The 27,216-nt window shown below is 49.0% G+C and overlaps 1 protein-coding gene across 4 annotated transcripts in view; it reads right to left on the bottom strand.

The window, feature by feature from the left end:
• Positions 1–27,216, bottom strand: part of tmem8b (transmembrane protein 8B) — a 243,656-nt gene that overhangs the window by 201,150 nt on the left and 15,290 nt on the right. The window lies entirely within an intron of this gene.

The raw sequence follows: 27,216 nt of genomic DNA on the forward strand, positions 1-27,216 counted from the left end.
AGGAAAACTCGCCTCCCTGCGGACCTGGCATCCTTTCACTCCCTCCTCTCTACATTTTCCTCTTCTGTCTCTGCTGCTAAAGCCACTTTCTACCACTCTAAATTCCAAGCATCTGCCTCTAACCCTAGGAAGCTCTTTGCCACCTTCTCCTCCCTCCTGAATCCTCCTCCCCCCCCCCCCCCTCCTCCCTCTCTGCAGACGACTTCGTCAACCATTTCGAAAAGAAGGTCGACGACATCCGATCCTCGTTTGCTAAGTCAAACGACACCGCTGGTTCTGCTCACACTGCCCTACCCTGTGCTCTGACCTCTTTCTCCCCTCTCTCTCCAGATGAAATCTCGCGTCTTGTGACGGCCCGCCGCCCAACAACCTGCCCGCTTGACCCTATCCCCTCCTCTCTTCTCCAGACCATTTCCGGAGACCTTCTCCCTTACCTCACCTCGCTCATCAACTCATCCTTGACCGCTGGCTACGTCCCTTCCGTCTTCAAGAGAGCGAGAGTTGCACCCCTTCTGAAAAAACCTACACTCGATCCCTCCGATGTCAACAACTACAGACCAGTATCCCTTCTTTCTTTTCTCTCCAAAACTCTTGAACGTGCCGTCCTTGGCCAGCTCTCCTGCTATCTCTCTCAGAATGACCTTCTTGATCCAAATCAGTCAGGTTTCAAGACTAGTCACTCAACTGAGACTGCTCTTCTCTGTATCACGGAGGCGCTCCGCACTGCTAAAGCTAACTCTCTCTCCTCTGCTCTCATCCTTCTAGACCTATCGGCTGCCTTCGATACTGTGAACCATCAGATCCTCCTCTCCACCCTCTCCGAGTTGGGCATCTCCGGCGCGGCCCACGCTTGGATTGCGTCCTACCTGACAGGTCGCTCCTACCAGGTGGCGTGGCGAGAATCTGTCTCCTCACCACGCGCTCTCACCACTGGTGTCCCCCAGGGCTCTGTTCTAGGCCCTCTCCTATTCTCGCTATACACCAAGTCACTTGGCTCTGTCATAACCTCACATGGTCTCTCCTATCATTGCTATGCAGACGACACACAATTAATCTTCTCCTTTCCCCCTTCTGATGACCAGGTGGCGAATCGCATCTCTGCATGTCTGGCAGACATATCAGTGTGGATGACGGATCACCACCTCAAGCTGAACCTCGGCAAGACGGAGCTGCTCTTCCTCCCGGGGAAGGACTGCCCGTTCCATGATCTCGCCATCACGGTTGACAACTCCATTGTGTCCTCCTCCCAGAGCGCTAAGAACCTTGGCGTGATCCTGGACAACACCCTGTCGTTCTCAACTAACATCAAGGCGGTGGCCCGTTCCTGTAGGTTCATGCTCTACAACATCCGCAGAGTACGACCCTGCCTCACACAGGAAGCGGCGCAGGTCCTAATCCAGGCACTTGTCATCTCCCGTCTGGATTACTGCAACTCGCTGTTGGCTGGGCTCCCTGCCTGTGCCATTAAACCCCTACAACTCATCCAGAACGCCGCAGCCCGTCTGGTGTTCAACCTTCCCAAGTTCTCTCACGTCACCCCGCTCCTCCGCTCTCTCCACTGGCTTCCAGTTGAAGCTCGCATCCGCTACAAGACCATGATGCTTGCCTACGGAGCTGTGAGGGGAACGGCACCTCAGTACCTTCAGGCTTTGATCAGGCCCTACACCCAAACAAGGACACTGCGTTCATCCACCTCTGGCCTGCTCGCCTCCCTGCCACTGAGGAAGTACAGTTCCCGCTCAGCCCAGTCAAAACTGTTCGCTGCTCTGGCACCCCAATGGTGGAACAAACTCCCTCACGACGCCAGGACAGCGGAGTCAATCACCACCTTCCGGAGACACCTGAAACCCCACCTCTTCAAGGAATACCTATGATAGGATAAAGCAATCCTTCTGCCCCCCCCCCCCCCCCGCTAAATGACTTAAATGTAAATGTTAAATGTAACATAGCAACCACCTAGCAGACCGGGTATGGTAACATAGCAACCACCTAGCAGACCGGGTATGATAACTGCTGGTGGTGAAGGAGACCAGACTACAGAGGGAGTTTACCTGCTGGTGGTGAAGGAGACCAGACTACAGAGGGAGTTTACCTGCTGGTGGTGAAGGAGACCAGACTACAGAGGGAGTTTACCTGCTGGTGGTGAAGGAGACCAGACTACAGAGGTAAAGAGGGAGTTTACCTGCTGGTGGGGAAGGAGACCAGACTACAGAGAGAGTTTACCTGCTGGTGGTGAAGGAGACCAGACTACAGAGGTAAAGAGGGAGTTTACCTGCTGGTGGTGAAGGAGACCAGACTACAGAGGTAAAGAGGGAGTTTACCTGCTGGTGGTGAAGGAGACCAGACTACAGAAGTAAAGAGAGAGTTTACCTGCTGGTGGTGAAGGAGACCAGACTACAGAGGTAAAGAGGGAGTTTACCTGCTGGTGGTGAAGGAGACCAGACTACAGAGGTAAGGAGGGAGTTTACCTGCTGGTGGTGAAGGAGACCAGACTACAGAGGTAAAGAGGGAGTTTACCTGCTGGTGGTGAAGGAGACCAGACTACAGAGGTAAAGAGGGAGTTTACCTGCTGGTGGTGAAGGAGACCAGACTACAGAGGTAAAGAGGGAGTTTACCTGCTGGTGGTGAAGGAGACCAGACTACAGAGGGAGTTTACCTGCTGGTGGTGAAGGAGACCAGACTACAGAGGGAGTTTACCTGCTGGTGGTGAAGGAGACCAGACTACAGGGGGAGTTTACCTGCTGGTGGTGAAGGAGACCAGACTACAGAGGGAGTTTACCTGCTGGTGGTGAAGGAGACCAGACTACAGAGGAAAAGAGGGAGTTTACCTGCTGGTGGTGAAGGAGACCAGACTACAGAGGTAAAGAGGGAGTTTACCTGCTGGTGGTGAAGGAGACCAGACTACAGAGGTAAAGAGGGAGTTTACCTGCTGGTGGTGAAGGAGACCAGACTACAGAGGTAAAGAGGGAGTTTACCTGCTGGTGGTGAAGGAGACCAGACAACAGAGGTAAAGAGGGAGTTTACCTGCTGGTGGTGAAGGAGACCAGACTACAGAGGTAAAGAGGGAGTTTACCTGCTGGTGGTGAAGGAGACCAGACTACAGAGGGAGTTTACCTGCTGGTGGTGAAGGAGACCAGACTACAGAGAGAGTTTACCTGCTGGTGGTGAAGGAGACCAGACTACAGAGGGAGTTTACCTGCTGGTGGTGAAGGAGACCAGACTACAGGGGGAGTTTACCTGCTGGTGGTGAAGGAGACCAGACTACAGAGGGAGTTTACCTGCTGGTGGTGAAGGAGACCAGATTACAGAGGTAAAGAGGGAGTTTACCTGCTGGTGGTGAAGGAGACCAGACTACAGAGAGAGTTTACCTGCTGGTGGTGAAGGAGACCAGACTACAGAGGGAGTTTACCTGCTGGTGGTGAAGGGGACCAGACTACAGAGGTAAAGAGGGAGTTTACCTGCTGGTGGGGAAGGACACCAGACTACAGAGGTAAAGAGGGAGTTTACCTGCTGGTGGTGAAGGAGACCAGACTACAGAGGGAGTTTACCTGCTGGTGGTGAAGGAGACCAGACTACAGAGGTAAAGAGGGAGTTTACCTGCTGGTGGTGAAGGAGACCAGACTACAGAGGGAGTTTACCTGCTGGTGGTGAAGGAGACCAGACAACAGAGGTAAAGAGGGAGTTTACCTGCTGGTGGTGAAGGAGACCAGACAACAGAGGTAAAGAGGGAGTTTACCTGCTGGTGGTGAAGGAGACCAGACTACAGAGGTAAAGAGGGAGTTTACCTGCTGGTGGGGAAGGAGACCAGACTACAGAGGGAGTTTACCTGCTGGTGGTGAAGGAGACCAGACAACAGAGGTAAAGAGGGAGTTTACCTGCTGGTGGTGAAGGAGACCAGACTACAGAGGGAGTTTACCTGCTGGTGGTGAAGGAGACCAGACTACAGAGGTAAAGAGGGAGTTTACCTGCTGGTAGTGAAGGAGACCAGACTACAGAGGTAAAGAGGGAGTTTACCTGCTGGTGGTGAAGGAGACCAGACTACAGAGGGAGTTTACCTGCTGGTGGTGAAGGAGACCAGACTACAGAGGTAAAGAGGGAGTTTACCTGCTGGTGGTGAAGGAGACCAGACTACAGAGGTAAAGAGGGAGTTTACCTGCTGGTGGTGAAGGAGACCAGACTACAGAGGTAAAGAGGGAGTTTACCTGCTGGTGGTGAAGGAGACCAGACTACAGAGGTAAAGAGGGAGTTTACCTGCTGGTGGTGAAGGAGACCAGACTACAGAGGTAAAGAGGGAGTTTACCTGCTGGTGGTGAAGGAGACCAGACTACAGAGGGAGTTTACCTGCTGGCGGTGAAGGAGACCAGACTACAGAGGGAGTTTACCTGCTGGTGGTGAAGGAGACCAGACTACAGAGGGAGTTTACCTGCTGGTGGTGAAGGAGACCAGACTACAGAGGTAAAGAGGGAGTTTACCTGCTGGCGGTGAAGGAGACCAGACTACAGAGGTAAAGAGGGAGTTTACCTGCTGGTGGTGAAGGAGACCAGACTACAGAGGGAGTTTACCTGCTGGTGGTGAAGGAGACCAGACTACAGAGGTAAAGAGGGAGTTTACCTGCTGGTGGTGAAGGAGACCAGACTACAGAGGTAAAGAGGGAGTTTACCTGCTGGTGGTGAAGGAGACCAGACAACAGAGGTAAAGAGGGAGTTTACCTGCTGGTGGTGAAGGAGACCAGACTACAGAGGGAGTTTACCTGCTGGTGGTGAAGGAGACCAGACTACAGAGGTAAAGAGGGAGTTTACCTGCTGGTGGTGAAGGAGACCAGACTACAGAGGTAAAGAGGGAGTTTACCTGCTGGTGGTGAAGGGGACCAGACTACAGAGGGAGTTTACCTGCTGGTGGTGAAGGAGACCAGACTACAGAGGGAGTTTACCTGCTGGTGGTGAAGGAGACCAGACTACAGAGGTAAAGAGGGAGTTTACCTGCTGGTGGTGAAGGAGACCAGACTACAGAGGTAAAGAGGGAGTTTACCTGCTGGTGGTGAAGGAGACCAGACTACAGAGGGAGTTTACCTGCTGGTGGTGAAGGAGACCAGACTACAGAGGTAAAGAGGGAGTTTACCTGCTGGTGGTGAAGGAGACCAGACTACAGAGGTAAAGAGAGAGTTTACCTGCTGGTGGTGAAGGAGACCAGACTACAGAGGGAGTTTACCTGCTGGTGGTGAAGGAGACCAGACTACAGAGGTAAAGAGGGAGTTTACCTGCTGGTGGTGAAGGAGACCAGACTACAGAGGGAGTTTACCTGCTGGTGGTGAAGGAGACCAGACTACAGAGGTACAGAGGGAGTTTACCTGCTGGTGGTGAAGGAGACCAGACTACAGAGGTAAAGAGGGAGTTTGCCTGCTGGTGGTGAAGGAGACCAGACTACAGAGGTAAAGAGGGAGTTTACCTGCTGGTGGTGAAGGAGACCAGACTACAGAGGGAGTTTACCTGCTGGTGGTGAAGGAGACCAGACTACAGAGGTAAAGAGGGAGTTTACCTGCTGGTGGTGAAGGAGACCAGACTACAGAGGGAGTTTACCTGCTGGCGGTGAAGGAGACCAGACTACAGAGGGAGTTTACCTGCTGGTGGTGAAGGAGACCAGACTACAGAGGGAGTTTACCTGCTGGTGGTGAAGGAGACCAGACTACAGAGGTAAAGAGGGAGTTTACCTGCTGGCGGTGAAGGAGACCAGACTACAGAGGTAAAGAGGGAGTTTACCTGCTGGTGGTGAAGGAGACCAGACTACAGAGGGAGTTTACCTGCTGGTGGTGAAGGAGACCAGACTACAGAGGTAAAGAGGGAGTTTACCTGCTGGTGGTGAAGGAGACCAGACTACAGAGGGAGTTTACCTGCTGGTGGTGAAGGAGACCAGACAACAGAGGTAAAGAGGGAGTTTACCTGCTGGTGGTGAAGGAGACCAGACAACAGAGGTAAAGAGGGAGTTTACCTGCTGGTGGTGAAGGAGACCAGACTACAGAGGTAAAGAGGGAGTTTACCTGCTGGTGGGGAAGGAGACCAGACTACAGAGGGAGTTTACCTGCTGGTGGTGAAGGAGACCAGACAACAGAGGTAAAGAGGGAGTTTACCTGCTGGTGGTGAAGGAGACCAGACTACAGAGGGAGTTTACCTGCTGGTGGTGAAGGAGACCAGACTACAGAGGTAAAGAGGGAGTTTACCTGCTGGTAGTGAAGGAGACCAGACTACAGAGGTAAAGAGGGAGTTTACCTGCTGGTGGTGAAGGAGACCAGACTACAGAGGGAGTTTACCTGCTGGTGGTGAAGGAGACCAGACTACAGAGGTAAAGAGGGAGTTTACCTGCTGGTGGTGAAGGAGACCAGACTACAGAGGTAAAGAGGGAGTTTACCTGCTGGTGGTGAAGGAGACCAGACTACAGAGGTAAAGAGGGAGTTTACCTGCTGGTGGTGAAGGAGACCAGACTACAGAGGTAAAGAGGGAGTTTACCTGCTGGTGGTGAAGGAGACCAGACTACAGAGGTAAAGAGGGAGTTTACCTGCTGGTGGTGAAGGAGACCAGACTACAGAGGGAGTTTACCTGCTGGCGGTGAAGGAGACCAGACTACAGAGGGAGTTTACCTGCTGGTGGTGAAGGAGACCAGACTACAGAGGGAGTTTACCTGCTGGTGGTGAAGGAGACCAGACTACAGAGGTAAAGAGGGAGTTTACCTGCTGGCGGTGAAGGAGACCAGACTACAGAGGTAAAGAGGGAGTTTACCTGCTGGTGGTGAAGGAGACCAGACTACAGAGGGAGTTTACCTGCTGGTGGTGAAGGAGACCAGACTACAGAGGTAAAGAGGGAGTTTACCTGCTGGTGGTGAAGGAGACCAGACTACAGAGGTAAAGAGGGAGTTTACCTGCTGGTGGTGAAGGAGACCAGACAACAGAGGTAAAGAGGGAGTTTACCTGCTGGTGGTGAAGGAGACCAGACTACAGAGGGAGTTTACCTGCTGGTGGTGAAGGAGACCAGACTACAGAGGTAAAGAGGGAGTTTACCTGCTGGTGGTGAAGGAGACCAGACTACAGAGGTAAAGAGGGAGTTTACCTGCTGGTGGTGAAGGGGACCAGACTACAGAGGGAGTTTACCTGCTGGTGGTGAAGGAGACCAGACTACAGAGGGAGTTTACCTGCTGGTGGTGAAGGAGACCAGACTACAGAGGTAAAGAGGGAGTTTACCTGCTGGTGGTGAAGGAGACCAGACTACAGAGGTAAAGAGGGAGTTTACCTGCTGGTGGTGAAGGAGACCAGACTACAGAGGGAGTTTACCTGCTGGTGGTGAAGGAGACCAGACTACAGAGGTAAAGAGGGAGTTTACCTGCTGGTGGTGAAGGAGACCAGACTACAGAGGTAAAGAGAGAGTTTACCTGCTGGTGGTGAAGGAGACCAGACTACAGAGGGAGTTTACCTGCTGGTGGTGAAGGAGACCAGACTACAGAGGTAAAGAGGGAGTTTACCTGCTGGTGGTGAAGGAGACCAGACTACAGAGGGAGTTTACCTGCTGGTGGTGAAGGAGACCAGACTACAGAGGTACAGAGGGAGTTTACCTGCTGGTGGTGAAGGAGACCAGACTACAGAGGTAAAGAGGGAGTTTGCCTGCTGGTGGTGAAGGAGACCAGACTACAGAGGTAAAGAGGGAGTTTACCTGCTGGTGGTGAAGGAGACCAGACTACAGAGGGAGTTTACCTGCTGGTGGTGAAGGAGACCAGACTACAGAGGTAAAGAGGGAGTTTACCTGCTGGTGGTGAAGGAGACCAGACTACAGAGGGAGTTTACCTGCTGGCGGTGAAGGAGACCAGACTACAGAGGGAGTTTACCTGCTGGTGGTGAAGGAGACCAGACTACAGAGGGAGTTTACCTGCTGGTGGTGAAGGAGACCAGACTACAGAGGTAAAGAGGGAGTTTACCTGCTGGCGGTGAAGGAGACCAGACTACAGAGGTAAAGAGGGAGTTTACCTGCTGGTGGTGAAGGAGACCAGACTACAGAGGGAGTTTACCTGCTGGTGGTGAAGGAGACCAGACTACAGAGGTAAAGAGGGAGTTTACCTGCTGGTGGTGAAGGAGACCAGACTACAGAGGTAAAGAGGGAGTTTACCTGCTGGTGGTGAAGGAGACCAGACTACAGAGGGAGTTTACCTGCTGGTGGTGAAGGAGACCAGACTACAGAGGGAGTTTACCTGCTGGTGGTGAAGGAGACCAGACTACAGAGGTAAAGAGGGAGTTTACCTGCTGGTGGTGAAGGAGACCAGACTACAGAGGTAAAGAGGGAGTTTACCTGCTGGTGGTGAAGGAGACCAGACTACAGAGGGAGTTTACCTGCTGGTGGTGAAGGAGACCAGACTACAGAGGTAAAGAGGGAGTTTACCTGCTGGTGGTGAAGGAGACCAGACTACAGAGGTAAAGAGAGAGTTTACCTGCTGGTGGTGAAGGAGACCAGACTACAGAGGGAGTTTACCTGCTGGTGGTGAAGGAGACCAGACTACAGAGGTAAAGAGGGAGTTTACCTGCTGGTGGTGAAGGAGACCAGACTACAGAGGGAGTTTACCTGCTGGTGGTGAAGGAGACCAGACTACAGAGGTACAGAGGGAGTTTACCTGCTGGTGGTGAAGGAGACCAGACTACAGAGGGAGTTTACCTGCTGGTGGTGAAGGAGACCAGACTACAGAGGGAGTTTACCTGCTGGTGGTGAAGGAGACCAGACTACAGAGGTAAAGAGGGAGTTTACCTGCTGGTGGTGAAGGAGACCAGACTACAGAGGTAAAGAGGGAGTTTACCTGCTGGTGGTGAAGGAGACCAGACTACAGAGGTAAAGAGGGAGTTTACCTGCTGGTGGTGAAGGAGACCAGACTACAGAGGGAGTTTACCTGCTGGTGGTGAAGGAGACCAGACTACAGAGGTACAGAGGGAGTTTACCTGCTGGTGGTGAAGGAGACCAGACTACAGAGGTAAAGAGGGAGTTTACCTGCTGGTGGTGAAGGAGACCAGACTACAGAGGTAAAGAGGGAGTTTACCTGCTGGTGGTGAAGGAGACCAGACTACAGAGGGAGTTTACCTGCTGGTGGTGAAGGAGACCAGACTACAGAGGGAGTTTACCTGCTGGTGGTGAAGGAGACCAGACTACAGAGGGAGTTTACCTGCTGGTGGTGAAGGAGACCAGACTACAGAGGTAAAGAGGGAGTTTACCTGCTGGTGGTGAAGGAGACCAGACTACAGAGGGAGTTTACCTGCTGGTGGTGAAGGAGACCAGACTACAGAGAGAGTTTACCTGCTGGTGGTGAAGGAGACCAGACTACAGAGGGAGTTTACCTGCTGGTGGTGAAGGACACCAGACTACAGAGGTAAAGAGGGAGTTTACCTGCTGGTGGTGAAGGAGACCAGACTACAGAGGTAAAGAGGGAGTTTACCTGCTGGTGGTGAAGGAGACCACACTACAGAGGTAAAGAGGGAGTTTACCTGCTGGTGGTGAAGGAGACCAGACTACAGAGGGAGTTTACCTGCTGGTGGTGAAGGAGACCAGACTACAGAGGTACAGAGGGAGTTTACCTGCTGGTGGTGAAGGAGACCAGACTACAGAGAGAGTTTACCTGCTGGTGGTGAAGGAGACCAGACTACAGAGGGAGTTTACCTGCTGGTGGTGAAGGAGACCAGACTACAGAGGTAAAGAGGGAGTTTACCTGCTGGTGGTGAAGGAGACCAGACTACAGAGGTAAAGAGGGAGTTTACCTGCTGGTGGGGAAGGACACCAGACTACAGAGGTAAAGAGGGAGTTTACCTGCTGGTGGTGAAGGAGACCAGACTACAGAGGGAGTTTACCTGCTGGTGGTGAAGGAGACCAGACTACAGAGGTAAAGAGGGAGTTTACCTGCTGGTGGTGAAGGAGACCAGACTACAGAGGGAGTTTACCTGCTGGTGGTGAAGGAGACCAGACAACAGAGGTAAAGAGGGAGTTTACCTGCTGGTGGTGAAGGAGACCAGACAACAGAGGTAAAGAGGGAGTTTACCTGCTGGTGGTGAAGGAGACCAGACTACAGAGGTAAAGAGGGAGTTTACCTGCTGGTGGGGAAGGAGACCAGACTACAGAGGGAGTTTACCTGCTGGTGGTGAAGGAGACCAGACAACAGAGGTAAAGAGGGAGTTTACCTGCTGGTGGTGAAGGAGACCAGACTACAGAGGGAGTTTACCTGCTGGTGGTGAAGGAGACCAGACTACAGAGGTAAAGAGGGAGTTTACCTGCTGGTAGTGAAGGAGACCAGACTACAGAGGTAAAGAGGGAGTTTACCTGCTGGTGGTGAAGGAGACCAGACTACAGAGGGAGTTTACCTGCTGGTGGTGAAGGAGACCAGACTACAGAGGTAAAGAGGGAGTTTACCTGCTGGTGGTGAAGGAGACCAGACTACAGAGGTAAAGAGGGAGTTTACCTGCTGGTGGTGAAGGAGACCAGACTACAGAGGTAAAGAGGGAGTTTACCTGCTGGTGGTGAAGGAGACCAGACTACAGAGGTAAAGAGGGAGTTTACCTGCTGGTGGTGAAGGAGACCAGACTACAGAGGTAAAGAGGGAGTTTACCTGCTGGTGGTGAAGGAGACCAGACTACAGAGGTAAAGAGGGAGTTTACCTGCTGGTGGTGAAGGAGACCAGACTACAGAGGGAGTTTACCTGCTGGTGGTGAAGGAGACCAGACTACAGAGGTAAAGAGGGAGTTTACCTGCTGGTGGTGAAGGAGACCAGACTACAGAGGGAGTTTACCTGCTGGCGGTGAAGGAGACCAGACTACAGAGGGAGTTTACCTGCTGGTGGTGAAGGAGACCAGACTACAGAGGGAGTTTACCTGCTGGTGGTGAAGGAGACCAGACTACAGAGGTAAAGAGGGAGTTTACCTGCTGGTGGTGAAGGAGACCAGACTACAGAGGTAAAGAGGGAGTTTACCTGCTGGTGGTGAAGGAGAACAGACTACAGAGGGAGTTTACCTGCTGGTGGTGAAGGAGACCAGACTACAGAGGGAGTTTACCTGCTGGTGGTGAAGGAGACCAGACTACAGAGGTAAAGAGGGAGTTTACCTGCTGGTGGTGAAGGAGACCAGACTACAGAGGTAAAGAGGGAGTTTACCTGCTGGTGGTGAAGGAGACCAGACTACAGAGGTAAAGAGGGAGTTTACCTGCTGGTGGTGAAGGAGACCAGACTACAGAGGGAGTTTACCTGCTGGTGGTGAAGGAGACCAGACTACAGAGGTACAGAGGGAGTTTACCTGCTGGTGGTGAAGGAGACCAGACTACAGAGAGAGTTTACCTGCTGGTGGTGAAGGAGACCAGACTACAGAGGTAAAGAGGGAGTTTACCTGCTGGTGGTGAAGGAGACCAGACTACAGAGGTAAAGAGGGAGTTTACCTGCTGGTGGTGAAGGAGACCAGACTACAGAGGGAGTTTACCTGCTGGTGGTGAAGGAGACCAGACTAAAGAGGGAGTTTACCTGCTGGTGGTGAAGGAGACCAGACTACAGAGGTAAAGAGGGAGTTTACCTGCTGGTGGTGAAGGAGACCAGACTACAGAGGTAAAGAGGGAGTTTACCTGCTGGTGGTGAAGGAGACCAGACTACAGAGGTAAAGAGGGAGTTTACCTGCTGGTGGTGAAGGAGACCAGACTACAGAGGTAAAGAGGGAGTTTACCTGCTGGTGGTGAAGGAGACCAGACTACAGAGGTAAAGAGGGAGTTTACCTGCTGGTGGTGAAGGAGACCAGACTACAGAGGTAAAGAGGGAGTTTACCTGCTGGTGGTGAAGGAGACCAGACTACAGAGGTAAAGAGGGAGTTTACCTGCTGGTGGTGAAGGAGACCAGACTACAGAGGTAAAGAGGGAGTTTACCTGCTGGTGGTGAAGGAGACCAGACTACAGAGGTAAAGAGGGAGTTTACCCAAAAGGGCTTTGTAGATGAACACATACAAATGTATCTTTCTGTGCATATTGTTGGGTTATGAGAATATGAAATATACTTATGTCACTGAGGGAGAGAGGGTAATATATGATGTTTACATTATGCCAGGATATGTTATTGTTAGCCATCAGGGATCCTATGGGAGGAGAAGAGACACAGTTTGGTACCCGTCACCATGACAGCCGTGAGTTGGGGAGGAGTGAGAACTTTGGGGGTAGAGGTCAGGACAGACGAAGTGAGGAAGAACATATATCACTAAGGTTCTGTCTAGCAACAGAGATGCTTTGGCTGTTCAGATGTGTAGGAGGAGACTCAGTCTAGGAGAAAAGGTTACATATCAGTGCTTGTGTGAATATGTTGTCGTCTAATGCAACTGTATTGACCCTCTGGGAAGAATAAACTTGGTTTGAGCTTTCATAGTGTGTTTTATACTCTGACAATTAGAACCTAACAGTATAAAGATACATCCAACCACCATTTGGTTCAAGGTGCAATGGTGAGTTAATTAGTATTTGTAATAAAGTACAAGGTTGCATGATAAATAGAGTCCAGTCTCTGTTAGACAGAGGAGGCTGCATGATAAACAGAGTCCAGTCTCTGTAAGACAGAGGAGGCTGTATGATAAACAGAGTCCAGTCTCTGTAAGACAGAGGAGGCTGCATGATAAACAGAGTCTCTGTAAGACAGAGGAGGCTGCATGATAAACAGAGTCTCTGTAAGACAGAGGAGGCTGCATGATAAACAGAGTCTCTGTAAGACAGAGGAGGCTGCATGATAAACAGAGTCCAGTCTCTGTAAGACAGAGGAGGCTGCATGATAAACAGAGTCCAGTCTCTGTAAGACAGAGGAGGCTGCATGATAAACAGAGTCCAGTCTCTGTAAGACAGAGGAGGCTGCATGATAAACAGAGTCCAGTCTCTGTAAGACAGAGGAGGCTGCATGATAAACAGAGTCCAGTCTCTGTAAGACAGAGGAGGCTGCATGATAAACAGAGTCCAGTCTCTGTAAGACAGAGGAGGCTGTGATAAACAGAGTCCAGTCTCTGTAAGACAGAGGAGGCTGCATGATAAACAGAGTCCAGTCTCTGTAAGACAGAGGAGGCTGCATGATAAACAGAGTCCAGTCTCTGTAAGACAGAGGAGGCTGCATGATAAACAGAGTCTCTGTAAGACAGAGGAGGCTGCATGATAAACAGTCTCTGTAAGACAGAGGAGGCTGCATGATAAACAGAGTCTCTGTAAGACAGAGGAGGCTGCATGATAAACAGTCTCTGTAAGACAGAGGAGGCTGCATGATAAACAGAGTCTCTGTAAGACAGAGGAGGATGCATGATAAACAGAGTCCAGTCTCTGTAAGACAGAGGAGGCTGCATGATAAACAGGGTCCAGTCTCTGTAAGACAGAGGAGGCTGCATGATAAACAGAGTCCAGTCTCTGTAAGACAGAGGAGGCTGCATGATAAACAGAGTCCAGTCTCTGTAAGACAGAGGAGGCTGCATGATAAACAGAGTCCAGTCTCTGTAAGACAGAGGAGGCTGCATGATAAACAGAGTCCAGTCTCTGTTAGACAGAGGAGGCTGCATGATAAACAGAGTCCAGTCTCTGTAAGACAGAGGAGACTGCATGATAAACAGAGTCCAGTCTCTGTAAGACAGAGGAGGCTGCATGATAAACAGAGTCCAGTCTCTGTTAGACAGAGGAGGCTGCATGATAAACAGAGTCCAGTCTCTGTAAGACAGAGGAGGCTGCATGATAAACAGAGTCTCTGTAAGACAGAGGAGGCTGCATGATAAACAGAGTCCAGTCTCTGTTAGACAGAGGAGGCTGTATGATAAACAGAGTCTCTGTAAGACAGAGGAGGCTGCATGATAAACAGAGTCCAGTCTCTGTTAGACAGAGGAGGCTGCATGATAAACAGAGTCTCTGTAAGACAGAGGAGGCTGCATGATAAACAGAGTCCAGTCTCTGTTAGACAGAGGAGGCTGCATGATAAACAGAGTCTCTGTAAGACAGAGGAGGCTGCATGATAAACAGAGTCCAGTCTCTGTAAGACAGAGGAGACTGCATGATAAACAGAGTCCAGTCTCTGTTAGACAGAGGAGGATGCATGATAAACAGAGTCCAGTCTCTGTAAGACAGAGGAGGCTGCATGATAAACAGGGTCCAGTCTCTGTTAGACAGAGGAGGCTGCATGATAAACAGAGTCCAGTCTCTGTAAGACAGAGGAGGCTGCATGATAAACAGGGTCCAGTCTCTGTAAGACAGAGGAGGCTGCATGATAAACAGAGTCCAGTCTCTGTAAGACAGAGGAGGCTGCATGATAAACAGAGTCCAGTCTCTGTTAGACAGAGGAGGCTGCATGATAAACAGAGTCCAGTCTCTGTAAGACAGAGGAGACTGCATGATAAACAGAGTCCAGTCTCTGTAAGACAGAGGAGGCTGCATGATAAACAGAGTCCAGTCTCTGTTAGACAGAGGAGGCTGCATGATAAACAGAGTCCAGTCTCTGTAAGACAGAGGAGGCTGTATGATAAACAGAGTCTCTGTAAGACAGAGGAGGCTGTATGATAAACAGAGTCTCTGTAAGATAGAGGAGGCTGCATGATAAACAGAGTCCAGTCTCTGTTAGACAGAGGAGGCTGCATGATAAACAGAGTCCAGTCTCTGTAAGACAGAGGAGGCTGCATGATAAACAGAGTCCAGTCTCTGTAAGACAGAGGAGGCTGCATGATAAACAGAGTCCAGTCTCTGTAAGACAGAGGAGGCTGCATGATAAACAGGGTCCAGTCTCTGTAAGACAGAGGAGGCTGTATGATAAACAGAGTCCAGTCTCTGTAAGACAGAGGAGGCTGCATGATAAACAGAGTCCAGTCTCTGTAAGACAGAGGAGGCTGCATGATAAACAGAGTCCAGTCTCTGTAAGACAGAGGAGGCTGCATGATAAACAGAGTCCAGTCTCTGTAAGACAGAGGAGGCTGCATGATAAACAGAGTCCAGTCTCTGTAAGACAGAGGAGGCTGCATGATAAACAGAGTCCAGTCTCTGTAAGACAGAGGAGGCTGCATGATAAACAGAGTCCAGTCTCTGTAAGACAGAGGAGGCTGCATGATAAACAGAGTCCAGTCTCTGTTAGACAGAGGAGGCTGCATGATAAACAGAGTCCAGTCTCTGTAAGACAGAGGAGGCTGCATGATAAACAGAGTCCAGTCTCTGTAAGGCAGAGGAGGCTGCATGATAAACAGAGTCCAGTCTCTGTAAGACAGAGGAGGCTGCATGATAAACAGAGTCCAGTCTCTGTAAGACAGAGGAGACTGCATGATAAACAGAGTCCAGTCTCTGTTAGACAGAGGAGGCTGCATGATAAACAGAGTCTCTGTAAGACAGAGGAGGCTGCATGATAAACAGAGTCCAGTCTCTGTAAGACAGAGGAGGCTGCATGATAAACAGAGTCTCTGTTAGACAGAGGAGGCTGCATGATAAACAGAGTCCAGTCTCTGTAAGACAGAGGAGGCTGCATGATAAACAGAGTCTCTGTTAGACAGAGGAGGTTGGATGATAAATAGAGTCCAGTCTCTGTAAGGCAGAGGAGGCTGCATGCAAATACAACAAGTCACCATAATCAATTACAGAGAGAAAAGTGACCTGAACAAACTTCTTTCTAGTCATAAGCGGAAAGCAACACTTATTACGAAAATAAAAACCCAATTTCAATTTTTATTTATTTATTTTATTTTATTTAACCTTTATTTAACCAGGTAGGCAAATTGAGAACACGTTCTCATTTACAATTGCGACCTGGCCAAGATAAAGCAAAGCAGTTCGACACATACAACAACACATAGTTACACATGGAGTAAAAACAAACATATAGTCAATAATACAGTGAAAAAAAAAATAAGTCTATATACAATGTGAGCAAGTGAGGTGAGATAAGGGAGGTGAAGGCAAACAGATATATGTATAAATAAATAAAAATATAAAAAGGCCATGGAGGCGAAGTGAGTACAACACAGCAAGTAAAATAAAAACTAAAAAAACACTGGAATGGTTGGTTTGCATTGGAAGAAAGTGCAAAGTAGAGACAGAAATAATGGGGTGCAAAGGAGCAAAATAAATTAATAAATAAATACAGTAGGTAAAGAGGTAGTTGTTTGGGCTAAATTGTAGATGGGTTATGTACAGGTGCAGTAATCTATGAGCTGCTCTGACAGCTGGTGCTTAAAGCTAGTGAGGGAGATAGGTGTTTCCAGTTTCAGAGATTTTTGTAGTTCGTTCCAGTCATTGGCAGCAGAGAACTGGAAGGAGAGGCGTCCAAAGGAAGAATTGGTTTTGGGGGTGACTAGAGAGATATACCTGCTGGAGCGCGTGCTACAGGTAGGTGCTGCTATGGTGACCAGCGAGCTGAGATAAGGGGGGACTTTACCTAGCAGGGTCTTGTAGATGACCTGGAACCAGTGGGTTTGGCGACGAGTATGAAGCGAGGGCCAGCCAACGAGAGTGTACAGGTCGCAGTGGTGGGTAGTATATGGGGCTTTGGTGACAAAACGGATGGCACTGTGATAGACTGCATCCAATTTATTGAGTAGGGTTTTGGAGGCTATTTTGTAAATGACATCACCGAAGTCGAGGATTGGTAGGATGGTCAGTTTTAGAAGGGTATGTTTGGCAGCATGAGTAAAGGATGCTTTGTTGCGGAATAGGAAGCCAATTCTAGATTTGACTTTGGATTGGAGATGTTTGATGTGGGTCTGGAAGGAGAGTTTACAGTCTAACCAGACACCTAGGTATTTGTAGTTGTCCACATATTCTAAGTCAGAGCCGTCCAAAGTAGTGATGTTGGACAGGCGGGCAGGAGCAGGCAGCGATCGGTTGAAGAGCATGCATTTGGTTTTACTTGTATTTAAGAGCAGTTGGAGGCCACGGAAGGAGAGTTGTATGGCATTGAAGCTCGCCTGGAGGGTTGTTAACACAGTGTCAAAAGAAGGGCCAGAAGTATACAGAATAGTGTCGTCTGCGTAGAGGTGGATCAGAGAATCACCAGCAGCAAGAGCGACATCATTGATGTAAACAGAGAAGAGAGTAGGTCCAAGAATTGAACCCTGTGGCACCCCCATAGAGACTGCCAGAGGCCCGGACAACAGACCCTCCGATTTGACACACTGAACTCTATCAGAGAAGTAGTTGGTGAACCAGGCGAGGCAATCATTAGAGAAACCAAGGCTGTCGAGTCTGCCAATGAGGATGTGGTGATTGACAGAGTCAAAAGCCTTGGTTTAAGCATCCTCACAAGATTATCCACATGAACTTTAAAGGATAACTTATCATCCAACCATATACAGTACCTTGGTATTTGTAGAATGACACTTTTTCCAATGGGTAAGCCATCAGATGTGACAATGCTAACGTTCACTGGCAGAGTTCTAGCTCTGGGAAAGGTCATGAATGATGTATTTATTTTACATTCTAGACCAGTTTGAGACCATAAAGGGAGGCCTGCAGTGACCGAAAAGCAGTCTGGAGCTCTTCAACAGCCTGAACCAGAGAAGGAGCACATGAATATATGACTGTATCATCTGCATATAGATGTAACTTTGCTGGTTGCATCCCATTTCCCAGATCATTAATACACATTGAGAACAACACAGGAGCTAAAATTGAACCCTGGGGGACACCTCTATTCATCTCCAGAAAACTAGACTTGTAATTGTCATATACACATTGTGTTCTGTCAGAAAAGATAGATCCTAAACCAATTTACTGCCCCTTCACTGAGACCAATGTTTCTGAGTCTAGCGAGCAACAACTCATGGTCAACTGAATCAAATGCCTTTTGATAAATCCACAAACAGAGCAGCACAATGTGGCTTCCAGTGGATTAATGATGTCGTTTGTTATTTGACTTCCGCCACCCAAGTCATAGACTGTTCTCTCTGCTACCGCACGGCAAGTGGTACCGGAGCGCCAAGTCTAGGACCAAGAGGATTCTAAATAGCTTCTACCACCAAATCATAAGACTTCTGAACAGCTAATCGAATGGCTACCCGGACTATTTGCGTTGAACCCCCCCCCCCCCCCCACCCCCTCTTTTACACTGCTGCTACTCTCTGTTTATAATCTATGCATAGTCACTTTAACTCTACATGTAAATACTACATTTATTACCTCGACTAACCTGTGCCTCCACATTGACTCTGTACCGGTACCCCCTGTATATAGCCTCCATATTGACTCTGTACCGGTACCCCCTGTATATAGCCTCCACATTGACTCTGTAACGTAACACCCTGTATATAGCCTCCACATTGACTCTGTACCGTAACACCCTGTATATAGCCTCCACATTGACTCTGTACCGGTACCCCCTGTGTATAGCCTCCACATTGACTCTGTACCGGTACCCCCTGTATATAGCCTCCATATTGACTCTGTACCGTAACACCCTGTATATAGCCTCCACATTGACTCTGTACCGTAATACCCTGTATATAGACTCCACATTGACTCTGTACCAGTACCCCCTGTATATAGCCTCCACATTGACTCTGTACCGGTACCCTCTGTATATAGCCTCCACATTGACTCGGTACCGGTGCCCCCTGTATATAGCCTCCACATTGACTCTGTACCGGTACCTCCTGTAATATAGCCTCCACATTGACTCTGTACCGGTACCCCCTGTACATAGCCTCCACATTGACTCTGTACCGTAACACCTTGTATATAGCCTCCACATTGACTCTGTACCGGTACCCCCTGTATATAGCCTCCACATTGACTCTGTACCGTAACACCCTGTATATAGCCTCCACATTGACTCTGTACCCTACCCCCCTGTATATAGCCTCCACATTGACTCTGTACCGGTACCCCCTGTACATAGTCTCCACATTGACTCTGTACCGGTACCCCCTGTATATAGCCTCCACACTGACTCTGTACTGGTATCCCCTGTATATAGCCTCCACATTGACTCTGTACCGGTACCCCCTGTATATAGCCTCCACATTGACTCTGTACCAGTACCCCCTGTATATAGCCTCCACATTGACTCTGTACCGGTACCCCCTGTATATAGCCTCCATATTGACTCTGTACCGGTACCCCCTGTATATAGCCTCCACATTGACTCTGTACCGTAACACCCTGTATATAGCCTCCACATTGACTCTGTACCCTACCCCCCTGTATATAGCCTCCACATTGACTCTGTACCGGTACCCCCTGTATATAGTCTCCACATTGACTCTGTACCGGTACCCCCTGTATATAACCTCCACATTGACTCTGTACCGGTACCCCCGGTATATAGCCTCCACATTGACTCTGTACCGGTACCCCCTGTATATAGCCTCCACATTGACTCTGTACCGTAACACCCTGTATATAGCCTCCACATTGACTCTGTACCGTAACACCCTGTATATAGCCTCCACATTGACTCTGTACCGGTACCCCCTGTATATAGCCTCCACATTGACTCTGTACCGTAACACCCTGTATATAGCCTCCACATTGACTCTGTACCGGTACCCCCTGCATATAGCCTCCACATTGACTCTGTACCGTAACACCCTGTATATAGCCTCCACATTGACTCTGTACCGGTACACCCTGTATATAGCCTCCACATTGACTCTGTACCATAACACCCTGTATATAGCCTCCACATTGACTCTGTACCATAACACCCTGTATATAGCCTCCACATTGACTCTGTACCATAACACCCTGTATATAGCCTCCACATTGACTCTGTACCAGTACCAGTGTTATTTTATTGTCGCTCATTATTATTATTTGTTTTTTTTCTTATTTATTTTTTACATCAGTTTATTTTAGTAAATCCTTTTAAAATGTATTTTCTTAAAACTGCATTCGAATCCCAACGTACCTTCTCCTTCTATGCAATCTGGTTTCAGAGCTGGTCATGGGTGCACCTCAGATGGTGAGGAGGTCAGCCACGCTCAAGGTCATAACCGCCATCGATAAAAGACAGTACTATGCAGCCGTCTTCATCGACCTGGCCAAGGCTTTCGACTCTGTCAATCACCGTATCCTTATCGGCAGACTCAACAGCCTTGGCTTCTCAAATGATTGCCTCGCCTGGTTCACTAACTACTTCTCAGACAGAGTTCAGTGTGTCAAATCGGAGGGCCTGTTGTCCAGACCTCTGGCAGTCTCTATGGGGGTGCCACAGGGTTCAATTCTTGGGCCGACTCTCTTCTCTTTATACATCAATGATGTCGCTCTTGCTGCTGGTGATTCTCTGATCCACCTCTACGTAGACGACACCACCCCGGTGTCCTGGCTAAATTCCCAATCTGACCCTCAAACCATCATGGTCACCTAATAATCCCCAGTTTACAATTGGCTCATTCATCCCCCTCCTCTCCCCTGTAACTATTCCCCAGGTCGTTGCTGTAAATGAGAACGTGTTCTCAGTCAACTTACCTGGTAAAATAACGGTAAAATAAAATAAATAAATAAATTCTGTATACATCTGGCCCTTCTTTGGACACTGTGTTAACTAACCTTTAGACGAGCTTCAATGCCATACAACACTCCTTCCGTGGCCTCCAACTGCTTTTAAATGCTAGTAAAACTAAATGCATGCTCTTCAACCGATCGCTGCCCACACCCGCCCGCCCGTCCAGCATCACTACTCTGGACGGTTCTGACTTAGAATATGTGGACAACTATAAGTACCTAGGTGTCTGGTTAGACTGTAAACTCTCCTTCCAGACTCACATTAAGCATCTCCAATCCAAAATTAAATCTAGAATCGTCATCCTTTTTCACAACAAAGCCTCCTTCACTCATGCTGCCAAACATACCCTCGTAAAACTGACCATCCTACCGATACTTGACTTCAGCAATGTCATTTACAAAATAGCCTCCAACACTCTACTCAACAAATTGGATGCAGTCTATCACAGTGCCATCCATTTTTTTCAGCAAAGCCAGATATACTACACACCACTGCGACCTGTATGCTCTCGTTGGCTGGCCCTCGCTACATATTCGTCGCCAGACCCACTGGCTCCAGGTCATCTTTAAGTCTTTGCTAGGTAAAGCCCTGCCTTATCTCAGCTCATTGGTCACCATAGCAACACCCACCCGTAGCACGTGCTCCAACTGGTCATCCCCAAAGACAACTCCCCCTTTGGCCGCCTTGCCTTCCAGTTCTCTGCTGCCAATGACTGAAGCTGGAGTCTTATATCTCCCTCACTAACTTTAAGCATCAGCTGTCAGAGCAGCTTACCGATCATTGCACCTGTACACAGCCCATCTGTAAATAGCACACCCAACTACCTCATCCCCATATTGTTATTTATTTTCTTGCTCTTTTGCACCCCAGTATCTCTACTCGCACATCATCTGATCATAGAGTCCAGTGAACAGCAATAGATGAAACAGGGAAGCCGTTAGGTAGTCGTTACTTCGCTAGCAAGCGGGAGACACGGTGTTCAAAAAAAAGGTTAGCAGGCCGGGGCTAGTAGAAGCATCTGCTCCGACGTCTGGCAAAGGAGGGCACAACGGATGGAATTACGTTGGCAGACCAGTTGTGATGGAACGGCGGGGCTCCGTGTCGACAAAGGGTCCAGGCCAGTTGGCAAAAGAGGTATTGTAGCTAGAGTAATTTAGTTTGCTAGCCGGGAGATGCGTCTGGCTCGCGGCTAACTGGTGGGACAAAGGCGTTAGCCACTATAGCCAATCAGTAGCAGCTAGCTGCAATGATCTGATGCAAAGGTCCAGAGCTTACGGCAAGAATCCGGTGATGTAGTGGATTCTAGTCGTGTTAGTGAAGAGTCCGGGAGGCATCAGCTGTGTAGCCGAGTGATCATAGGGTCCACTGAGCAGGCCGGGAGGCTCAAGGCTAGCTTCGGGGATGGGCCACTTGGTAGCAGCTAGCTAGCTGCGATGATCAGGAGTAATGGTCCAGGGCTTACGGCAGGAATCCGGTGTTGTCGTGGAGAAAAACAGTCCGACATGCTCAGGGTTTATAACGCGCTGTGCAGACCGGCAGGCTGGAAAGTATTATCCAGGCTAAAAGCGGCTGGTGTCTGTGCTGAACGTAAAGGCAGTGGCTAACAATAGCTAAATAGCTAGTAGCTAAATAGCTGGTTAGCTTCTGATGGAGGTTCTGGCTATAAGGTCTAAAAATAGAGATCGGTATCACATTGGGTGAGGCGGGTTGCCGGAAGGTATATTTAAAAAAATGTAATGGAAAAAGACATTGAAAATATAATGAAATACATACAACAACAACAAAAATACATAAATACATACAAAAATAAAATACAAAATTTACACGGGAGAACGACAAACAACGTCTGCACTGCTACGCCATCTTGGAACAATAAGCCATCTTGGACAAATAACTGCTGGATATATAAATGCTTGATAAATAAGTGCTTGAAAAATAAATGCTTGATAAATAAATTATTGATCAATAAATTCTGAATATATAAATGCTTGAAATACAAATGCTTTATAAATAAATACTGGATATATAAATGCTGGATAAATAAATCCTTGATAAACAAATGCTTGATAAATAAATGCTTGATAAATAAATGCTTGATAAATAAATGCTGGATAAATAAATGCTGGATAAATAAATGCTTGATAAATAAATGCTTGATTAATAAATGCTTGATAAATAAATACTGGATATATAAATGCAGAATATATAAATGCAGATAAATAAATGCTGGATAAATAAATCAGTCTTCTCTTTCTGCTTGGGGTCCACAGTCAGCAAACAGCTTCAGTCTTCTCTTTCTGCTTGGGGTCCACAGTCAGCAAACAGCTTCAGTCTTCTCTTTCTGCTTGGGGTCCACAGTCAGCAAACAGCTTCAGTCTTCTCTTTCTGCTTGGGGTCCACAGTCACCACACAGCTTCAGTCTTCTTTTTCTGCTTGGGGTCCACAGTCACCACACAGCTTCAGTCTTCTCTTTCTGCTTGGGGTCCACAGTCAGCACACAGCTTCAGTCTTCTCTTTCTGCTTGGGGTCCACAGTCACCACACAGCTTCAGTCTTCTCTTTCTGCTTGGGGTCCACAGTCACCACACAGCTTCAGTCTTCTCTTTCTGCTTGGGGTCCACAGTCACCACACAGCTTCAGTCTTCTCTTTCTGCTTGGGGTCCACAGTCACCACACAGCTTCAGTCTCCTCTTTCTGCTTGGGGTCCACAGTCAGCACACAGCTTCAGTCTTCTCTTTCTGCTTGGGGTCCACAGTCAGCACACAGCTTCAGTCTTCTCTTTCTGCTTGGGGTCCACAGTCAGCACATAGCTTTGGGGCTTTATGTGAGGAAGAACCACAAAAAAATCGGTTTCACTGCACACAGTTTTCATGGGTCTTGTTTCGTGTGCACCTGCCGACATGACGTGCTAAATGCATGGACAGTACGGATATTCTTCGGAAAAGTGAAATTTGGAAAAAGACCTACACCTCTGAGAGTTATTTGACAAAGGTAAGTGTCATAGAAACTGCAGAATATGCTCTTTCTGATACTATATAGAAATCACAAGGTTTTACCTGCATGTGAGTCTGAACAATTTGACAACTTTTGGGCCTGATGTTGTCACCCTGTCACATCTGCTCCTACTACGCCCTCTGGTGTTCATCCGGTGTCTTCTTAACCTGCAGTGACTCCCCCTGTACACTTTATCTCTCTCTTTCTCCCTCTCCCTCGCTGTGTGATTATGTGGTTGGAGACAGGTGTGCTGGAGTCAAAGCAGATCCCTACCAGCTGCAACTCGTTCCATAATCAAGACCTCTACAAATACTCAGTCCTGCCACTTCCACTCTGCCAGATCGTAATCTCTGCTCAGTCAGTTCCTGATTCTAGCCTTTTATGATTACGCAAGATCCTGTTACTCTGCTGTGCCTGTTTCCCTGCCTGACACCGTTTAGCCTCTCATTGCAGTTACCGCTCTGTCTCTGGCTCCTGTCTCCTGTTCCACATCTCACCACCCAACTACCTTTCTCTGGATTTTACTCACCACCACTACCTTGGATTCCCCTCAGGACCTGTTTACCCTGTTCTACTCAGCCAACTCCAACCTCAGTCTCCACATCTCACCACCACTACCTTGGATTCCCCTCAGGACCTGTTTACCCTGTTCTACTCAGCCAACTCCAACCTCAGTCTCCACATCTCATCACCACTACCTTGGATTCCCCTCAGGACCTGTTCTACTCAGCCAACTCCAACCTCAGTATCCACATCTCACCACCACTACCTTGAATTCCCCTCAGGACCTGTTCTACTCAGCCAACTCCAACCTCAGTCTCCACATCTCACCACCCAACTACCTTGGATTCCCCCTCAGGACCTGTTCTACTCAGCCAACTCCAACCTCAGTCTCCACATCTCACCACCACTACCTTGGATTCCTCTCAGGACCTGTTCTACTCAGCCAACTCCAACCTCGGTCTCCACATCTCACCACCACTACCTTGGATTCCTCTCAGGACCTGTTCTACTCAGCCAACTCCAACCTCAGTCTCCACATCTCATCACCACTACCTTGAATTCCTCTCAGGACCTGTTCTACTCAGCCAACTCCAACCTCAGTCTCCACATCTCACCACCACTACCTTGGATTCCCCTCAGGACCTGTTCTACTCAGCCAACTCCAACCTCAGTCTCCACATCTCACCACCACTACCTTGGATTCAGGACCTGTTCTACTCAGCCAACTCCAACCTCAGTCTCCACATCTCACCACCACTACCTTGGATTCCCCCTCAGGACCTGTTCTACTAAGCCAACTCCAACCTCAGTCTCCACATCTCACCACCCAACTACCTTGGATTCAGGACCTGTTCTACTCAGCCAACTCCAACCTCAGTCTCCACATCTCACCACCACTACCTTGGATTCCCCCTCAGGACCTGTTCTACTAAGCCAACTCCAACCTCAGTCTCCACATCTCACCACCACTACCTTGGATTCCCCCTCAGGACCTGTTCTACTAAGCCAACTCCAACCTCAGTCTCCACATCTGGTTTTTCTGCAAATCTTCCGAGCTTCCCTGGATCTGCACTCAATAAATATTTTGGTTCATTCATCCCTGTTTCCTCATCTGAGTCTGCTCTTGGGTTCCCCAGTGTTGCTACGCCTAACACACCCATCAGATTGTTGTCAATGTAATCTTGTCTAAAGGCTAACTGTCATGTGTGAAATCAGTTTTGGTATAGTTTAGTTTCGATGGGCCGGCTGTGCAGGCTGACTAGCATCGTTTCCCATTCATCAACTTGGATAGAGTCAAGGATATGTTTTGAATCATTCTAAAGGCCTACTGCAACACATAGCATGTTGTTATTTCTCTTACAATACATGTGATTACTAACAGAATTACAGTAAAAACTGTTCCATAACAGATTATTTTTATAAAGTGAAACTTAAAATAGAAAGGTATCAACTGCAAGGCGAGTGGTCAAATTAGGTTATTGACTGCACGTTTGATTATTCCATATGTAACTCCGTGGTGTTGTATGTGTCGCACTGCTTTGCTTTATCTTGTCCAGGTTGCAGTTGTAAACGAGAACTCGTTCTCAACTAGCCTACCTGGTTAAATAAAGGTGAAATAAATAAATACATAAAAATGTGCTGCTGATAAATAGGCATAACACAAACTCATGACATTGTCTTTCTAAATTAAATCAACCTCTTCACCCTCCTTATCATTCAGTTAGGACTCATTTACATTAAGTAAGAAATAAGGTACTAGCGACCTACAGAACATTGTCTTGGAGCCTGGCCGGGTACCAACGTCCTACAGGACATTGTCTTAGAGCCTGGCCGGGTACCAACGTCCTACAGTACATTGTCTTGGAGCCTGGCCGGGTACCAACGTCCTACAGAACATTGTCTTGGAGCCTGACTCGGTACCAACGTCCTACAGAACATTGTCTTGGAGCCTGGCCGGGTACCAACGTCCTAGAGAACATTGTCTTGGAGCCTGGCCGGGTACCAACGTCCTACAGGACATTGTCTTGGAGCCTGGCTGGGTACCAACGTCCTACAGCACATTGTCTTGGAGCCTGGCTGGGTACCAACGTCCTACAGGACATTGTCTTGGAGCCTGGCTGGCTGGGTACCAACGTCCTACAGCACATTGTCTTGGAGCCTGGCTGGGTACCAACGTCATACAGCACATTGTCTTGGAGTCTGGCCGGGTACCAACGTCCTACAGGACATTGTCTTGGAGCCTGGCTGGTTACCAACGTCCTACAGAACATTGTCATGGAGCCTGGCTGGTTACCAACGTCCTACAGAACATTGTCTTGGAGCCTGGCTGGGTAACAACGTCCTACAGGACATTGTCTTGGAGCCTGGCCGGGTACCAACGTCCTACAGCACATTGTCTTGGTGCCTGGCCGGGTACCAACGTCCTACAGAACACCGTCTTGGAGCCTGGCTGGGTACCAACGTCCTACAGAACACCGTCTTGGAGCCTGGCCGGGTACCAACGTCCTACAGAACATTGTCTTAGCGCCTGGCTGGGTACCAACGTCCTACAGAACATTGTCTTGGAGCCTGGCCGGGTACCAACGTCCTACAGAACATTGTCTTGGAGTCTGGCTGGGTACCAACGTCCTACAGAACATTGTCTTGGAGCCTGGCCGGGTACCAACATCCTACAGAACATTGTCTTGGAGCATGGCTGGTTACCAACGTCCTACAGAACATTGTCTTGGAGCCTGGCTGGGTACCTACAGCACATTGTCTTGGAGCCTGGCCGGGTACCAACGTCCTACAGCACATTGTCTTGGAGCCTGGCTGGTTACCAACGTCCTACAGCACATTGTCTTGGAGCCTGGCCGGGTACCAACGTCCTACAGAACATTGTCTTGGTGCCTGGCTGGGTACCAACGTCCTACAGGACATTGTCTTGGTGCCTGGCCGGGTACCAACGTCCTACAGGACATTGTCTTGGTGCCTGGCTGGGTACCAACGTCCTACAGAACATTGTCTTGGAGCCTGGCCGGGTACCAACGTCCTACACCACATTGTCTTGGAGCCTGGCCGGGTACCAACGTCCTACAGCACATTGTCTTGGAGTCTGGCTGGGTACCAACGTCCTACAGAACATTGTTTTGGAGCCTGGCTGAGTACCAACGTCCTACAGGACATTGTCTTGGAGCCTGGCTGGGTATCAACGTACTACAGGACATTGTCTTGGTGCCTGGCCGGGTACCAACGTCCTACAGGACATTGTCTTGGT

This window comes from Salvelinus fontinalis, chromosome 28 (assembly GCF_029448725.1).
Source record: "Salvelinus fontinalis isolate EN_2023a chromosome 28, ASM2944872v1, whole genome shotgun sequence".
In the NCBI taxonomy this organism is placed as follows: Eukaryota; Metazoa; Chordata; class Actinopteri; order Salmoniformes; family Salmonidae; genus Salvelinus; species Salvelinus fontinalis.